Source organism: Perna viridis, chromosome 4 (assembly GCF_037379345.1).
Source record: "Perna viridis isolate PV_CMFRI_1.1 ecotype Kerala chromosome 4, ASM3737934v1, whole genome shotgun sequence".
Taxonomy (NCBI): Eukaryota; Metazoa; Mollusca; class Bivalvia; order Mytilida; family Mytilidae; genus Perna; species Perna viridis.
In genome coordinates this window covers 15577398-15583397 of record NC_142448.1, presented here as the reverse complement: position 1 = coordinate 15583397, position 6000 = coordinate 15577398, and positions in this window count along the sequence as shown.

The following is a 6000-nucleotide window of genomic DNA, read 5'->3' as shown; positions in this document are numbered from 1 at the left end:
CTAATCCTTAAAACCAAATTTCATCCAAATCGGAGAATTTTAAATTTGGAGGGGGTGGGAGTGGGTTTCTATGGCAAAGGACAAAAATAACGTTACGCTAAGACACAACTTCAGGTAGTACTACAAATGGGGACGAAGTGTCGTGAGTTTCTGGGACATCGGTCAGACAAAATTTTGGAGCGAAAGAAATAGAGCAAAGTCAATAACGTTCCCAAAGTTTTCTTTTCTACATCAGTCATGCAGTTGATAAAACCCAATTTGTGATTACGGACAAAGTTATAGCTTAATCTGGTTCATCTAAAGTAAATTTGGCAATATAGTTGCTAAAACTAATGTGTCTTCTTTACTAAGAATAAGAGGGAAAAAAATTAGGAGGTATACCCAGTAAGAGAGTAATCAAGGGAACCAAGATTCAAACAGAAATCAAAAGAAGTAATTCAGGGACAAAGACTAGACATGGAAAATAGGCACATATAACAAAGAACATAAAATAACCAAACTAATACGTACATGACAATAAAAGAAAATGAACAACTTGGATTCCTCTATGGTTCCTACTCCGGGAAAATACCACAGTAGGGTTTTTTAACGTGCGAGGAACGTGGCATCTTTCCCAACACGGTGCACCACTATGGTTTGCGGTCAAGTTTTCCGTATTATAGCCTGACAACCCCAGTATGTAACACGCCAGGGGTACCCCATTCCACCACCTGGGGCACACATCCCAGTTGCTCTGTGGGCAGAGCGCCCTAGCCCCCGGCTAGGGTTCTGAGCACTATTTAGTCGCCTTTTACGACAAGCTTAGCGCTGCTGCCTATTCTTTAAACACCCGGACCTGCACGGGGCGATTTACCCACCGAGCTGCTCATAAAAAGTCATGTCCTGGGTAGAAAAGGGCGAAGTTTGAATATATAGATATATTTAAAAATCTTCATGTCGTTCTTTTCTCGACATTTTTGTAGTTTTGTCACTCCTTGACGCATCTTGGCACTTTTTGTCGCTAATCAGTGACTCAGCCAGCTAGCCCTCAACAGTATTGTAGAACTGACAAATTTTGGTCTTGTAAACTGATGCTTTGTAGCATTTATTAACTTAAAAAATTGAAAAAAAAACTGTAAATCCATCTATCTAGAAATAATTCAGGACTTCAGAATGCAGTAAGAATTTTCTGGAGAAAGTATACCCTCAACGAAAATGGTTATCATAAAAAACCATGAAAAAATTTGGTAAAATTTGCAAAAAATAAATGAAATCAGTATCAAAAAATATATATTCAACTTTCATTTTTTGCCCTGAAACTTCCAAAACTTCCCCTGGAAAACCCTTACTTCATACGGACTCGATCGCTGGTTAGAAATTAGTAATCCACTTATCACACTATAACCAAGAGAAAACGGACAGCCGGACCACGATGAACGTTTTTAGTGAAAGCAGAATTCTATTGATTGTAAGTGCTGGACATTGTTTACTTTATCGTTTTAAGAGTTTCTCCGTATCTTGAATGACATATATTTATTTGTATTTGACTTCGTTCTTTAATCCCCTGTTAATCTTGGCGTTTGTTATTGGGCTGAGAAACCGCCCAAAGCATACTTGACAATATAGCAATTATTGCTAAATGATGTGATACCTCAAAAATTATGATGCCACTATAAACGTACATTTGGGTCCGGCTGTCCGTTTCTCTTGGTTATATTACTTTCACTTTCACATTGAAGTCAAATTATCTTTGAAAAATAGGCCCCTTCAACATTGAAAACATATGAAACATTGCGAAATACTTTTACAAGTCCCCTTTTTCAGAAAAAGTTTTATCTACAATAAAATCTGTCTTAATCACCAAAGCAACCACTAGTTTCCATTTATGTCATTTTTCATCCTATCCAAAAATGCGAAACTAAACTAAACTATGGAGTGCAGGCTTAGACTGGTATTACAATCCGAGTTTCTCATTTTTTTCATAGCACACAAATTAAAAGAAAAACATTTTTCTAGTGCAGCGGAAATGGTCGAGTAGTTCCGATTGACTGGTATAACTTAGTTTCCGTGTCTCGGACTTTCTGGCTAAACTCCTCTGGCTTGCCCGCCACGTCGGAAACCAAAAAACAAGTACTATCTTTAAAAAAAGGATAGCCGACGTATTAAAATTTCACTTCTAAGTTTCTATATTTCTTTCAAGAAAATAACACATGGCATGCAATTTAAATTTTTTGATACAGTTTTTCAGGACTCAATTTAATTTTCTATACAGTATTTTTGAACGCCACTAAGTTATCAGTATTTGGCCAATCGGGAAGCAGAATTGCTATCAGGTGGCTTGCGTTTCCATAGAAGAGCGTACTTTAGGTCGAAGGGTAAAAAGCAAAACTATACCGACTGCATCGGAAAAAAAGTATCTCAAATAAAATTAATATTGAAATAACAAAATATACGCTTTTTAGTACAATAATATACCGAAATTTGTATGGGAAGCTCCGAAAGACGTAACTTCCTGTCAGATTGAAATCAGGCTATCTGTGCTTTCAAGCTATAGAAAATTATTTTGCATTAAATGCTATACCGTTATGAGGACTTCGTCCTCTATCATATTTAATTATGGTTACAGACCACCAATTCAACCAATGAGCATTTGGAACGTACGCAAAAATAGTCCTACGCAGAAATTACCCCTGTTCCTCATAGTGCTGTGAAAAAAGTTCTCATCTTATTTAAAAAATTTAAACAGTTTCTGAAAGGAAAAACATTTCTGTACATTTTATAGGTGCATTTTGCTTCTTGTGATGTGAAGCCTATTCTCCATAATGATTTTTAAATATACCCCTATCTTGTGAAAACACTGGGATTTCCCATGCTATTTATAGACCCTTCACTTCCGGTGACCAGTACTGCACTGCAAGTCTGCTAACCCCACATGCCATTCTGAGGATTGTGAGCTGACATATGTAGAATCATGCTGATATATAGTCCTCTGCAGGTTAAAGTTAAGGTAAAGTCCAGAGAAGCCATTGAATATTGTGAAATTAGCATAGAAGCCTATGGGAAGTGGAATTAGTGGTTTTTAGCCTAATCACCAAGACTCATTGGATACTTCTCTCCGTGCAACTGAATTAAATAATTTGGTCATATTGATATTAAATTTTGGAGATACACATTTAGAATGTTTTTTTTTTTTTAACTCCAACTAATTAACTGTCCTTAATGATCCCGGTTTATTGTTTTGGTGGTATTAGTTTTAACTTCCAATCAATCAACTATTTTCTCATTTTCATCATAAACCCTGGCGCAGATATATGTATGGACGTGGTTCAGAATTTTAAAAAAAATCGCAAATTTTAGTGAGCTGAAATTTTAAGGAAGACTGTGCAAGGATGATGATTGATAATAAACATTCAAGTTCTTTTCCATTTCACATCTTCTGATGCCGTACATTTGTACATTACTAGCAAAGTAAGTGTATTCCTTTTTCAAAAATATACTTGACATTTAGAACGTTTCAACAGCTTGTACCGGTTTTAATACCGGTGTTGTAATGTTTTATATGTACCGACTTTACTTTTGAGCTTTGAATTTTGAACTTTGTTGCGTATAGCAGCAGTTTGTCAATCGGCGGCTAAGACCGCCAAACTTCGAGTGAGTCCGAAATGGTACGAACTCAACCGAAGTCGAGATATGCTCCAAAATCGTGTGACTTCGTGATCGCCATGACCCGAATGTTTCTCAGTCAAAACAATTCGGAGACTAGGTGTTTCTCAGCTATATTACAGAAAGTTCAATGCTAACCGATCATTTCATCTTTTAATGTGTACTTCGGGCTCGCATAATATTAAGTATAAGCACACGTAGAAATTTAAGCGGTACATGTTGACCTTTTGTGAAACTAGAAGTGACGGTACTATGACACCTATCTTCAACATGATATGGTGTAGTAATATCTAATTATGCAGGTCATATACGAATGTTCATTACTGAAATTAAGAGAGCAAGAAGTTAAAAACAATATCAGCGACTTAAAAAAGTAACTATCCTTTAAAACATACATAAAATCATTTCGGCCAATATCAGGCAATTTAAGCCAAAAATTAAACAGGAGAATACATTTACAAATTACTGTAAAATGTTTATCATTTTCTATAATATGCAAGTCAGCTATATTTCCCGAAACGTTTTATAAATGGTATTATTTCTTCTTTAAAATATATAAAATGGTCCGTCGTTGACTTTCAATTAATTGTTCTTAATTACTAACCGTGATTTTGAGAGGGGCCTTTATACGCGTATGCCCAAGGAAGGAAAGAGTAATCAAGAGAAGCAAGATTTTAGCGGAAAAAGACTGTATAATCAATGGACAAAGGCCAGACCTGGAAAACACAACAAAGAACATAAAGTGACTAAAATAATACATACAGAGTAACAAAAGTAAATGAGCAACTCGGACTCAACTAAAAACTTCTGTAGTTGTGACTTCAATCTTGTAAGTAACATAACCCTGTTCAAGGAGCCTAATGGTAAGAAGTCTGGGGCAAAAGTCTGTGTAGTTACGGCAAGCTCTGGCATAACGTATGAGTCGTGATATGAAAATTCCATACGCAGGTGCTGAAGGGATGTTGCCACAGATGAAGAAAAGTTGACAATTGTGGTAAAACTGGAGACCCTCTCTGACAGCTGTGAGTATAGAAGTTAAATATTTTGCAGATCTAGCTATGTAACGTTGTTTGTATGGATTCTTGTGGAGTAAAGGCAATTAAAGAATACATCCATATAGAAATAAAATAAAATAGTTCTTGATTTTTGTATAAAGTGTAACGGGAGTCTTCTGTGTGTGCAAGTTTTTCAGTGAAAATGGCCAGTTAATACTTTGAAATCTGACAATGAAAAGAATAATACAAATCTAACCAAGTAGTGTGAATATTTTAATAAATGATGGAAAGTGTTCTCGAGAACATGCACTAGTGTATTTGCCGAAAGTGAATGGTCCGAATAAATCTAAACCAAAGCATTCTCTCGGAATGTTACATTCCTATGAGAAAACGGAATAACCGTATATTGGTAAGAAGCAAGGAACTACAGGCTGTAACAGTCTTAAATTGTAGATATAGTGTGCTTCACATCAATAGAAGAAGCGATAAACCGCACCGATGACCAATCTCTTAAATATCAAAATGACGTCCAATCACGATTGTTCCTCATATGTTCTGAACTCAATATCGTTCTCAAATACATTAAGAATATGTATAATACAAAGACTCTAACAAAGTCAAAAAGTCAAACGCTGATGACTTAGGATTTTTAACGGCCTTGAATACCAATGCAGGCCTCTCACGGTCGATGTAAGTCGTTAATAGAATCAACTGGTGTTAGTAGCGGAGCCCAGACTTCGGATACCTGACAGAAGAATTCGGTTAGAGTATGTCCTACTAGCGGCTGGGTTCCATGACTCTCTGGCCTACTCCCAGACCACATGTGGGTAGGAAAGCGCTTCCCGACTCCTTAACTATTTGGGAGTACGTCTATATGTAGAGTGAGAGACAAACGTTAAAATCCGAGCTCTTTATATCCGTAACAAAATTATGAGCTTATCACATGTTAATACCGGTAGCAAAAGCATGTGTATATGTAAACAGATTAAACAAGTAAACAAATAAAGTAACTTGTCGTATTTTCTAGGCGAGTCATAACCTACTTGGCTTTTGTACAGCACTATGAATAAGTTTTCACTCATGTATCCAAACAATGTGTAAATAAATTCCCAGGTTTTGAGTGGCCTTTTTTGTTGTCGAAAACTAGATTTACTATCTATTGGGATATTGTGTTATGATCTCACTGTACACAGTATTCTGATCCATAATAGATATGTGTTTGTTCTTTGTATGATACCAGCCTAACAAACGGGGATTGTTTTAATACTTAAGACAGCCTGCACACAAAGTCAGATTTAGCTACACCCGACTAATTTCGTACATAATACCGCTAGAGCAACATTTTCCAGTATCACCATTGATG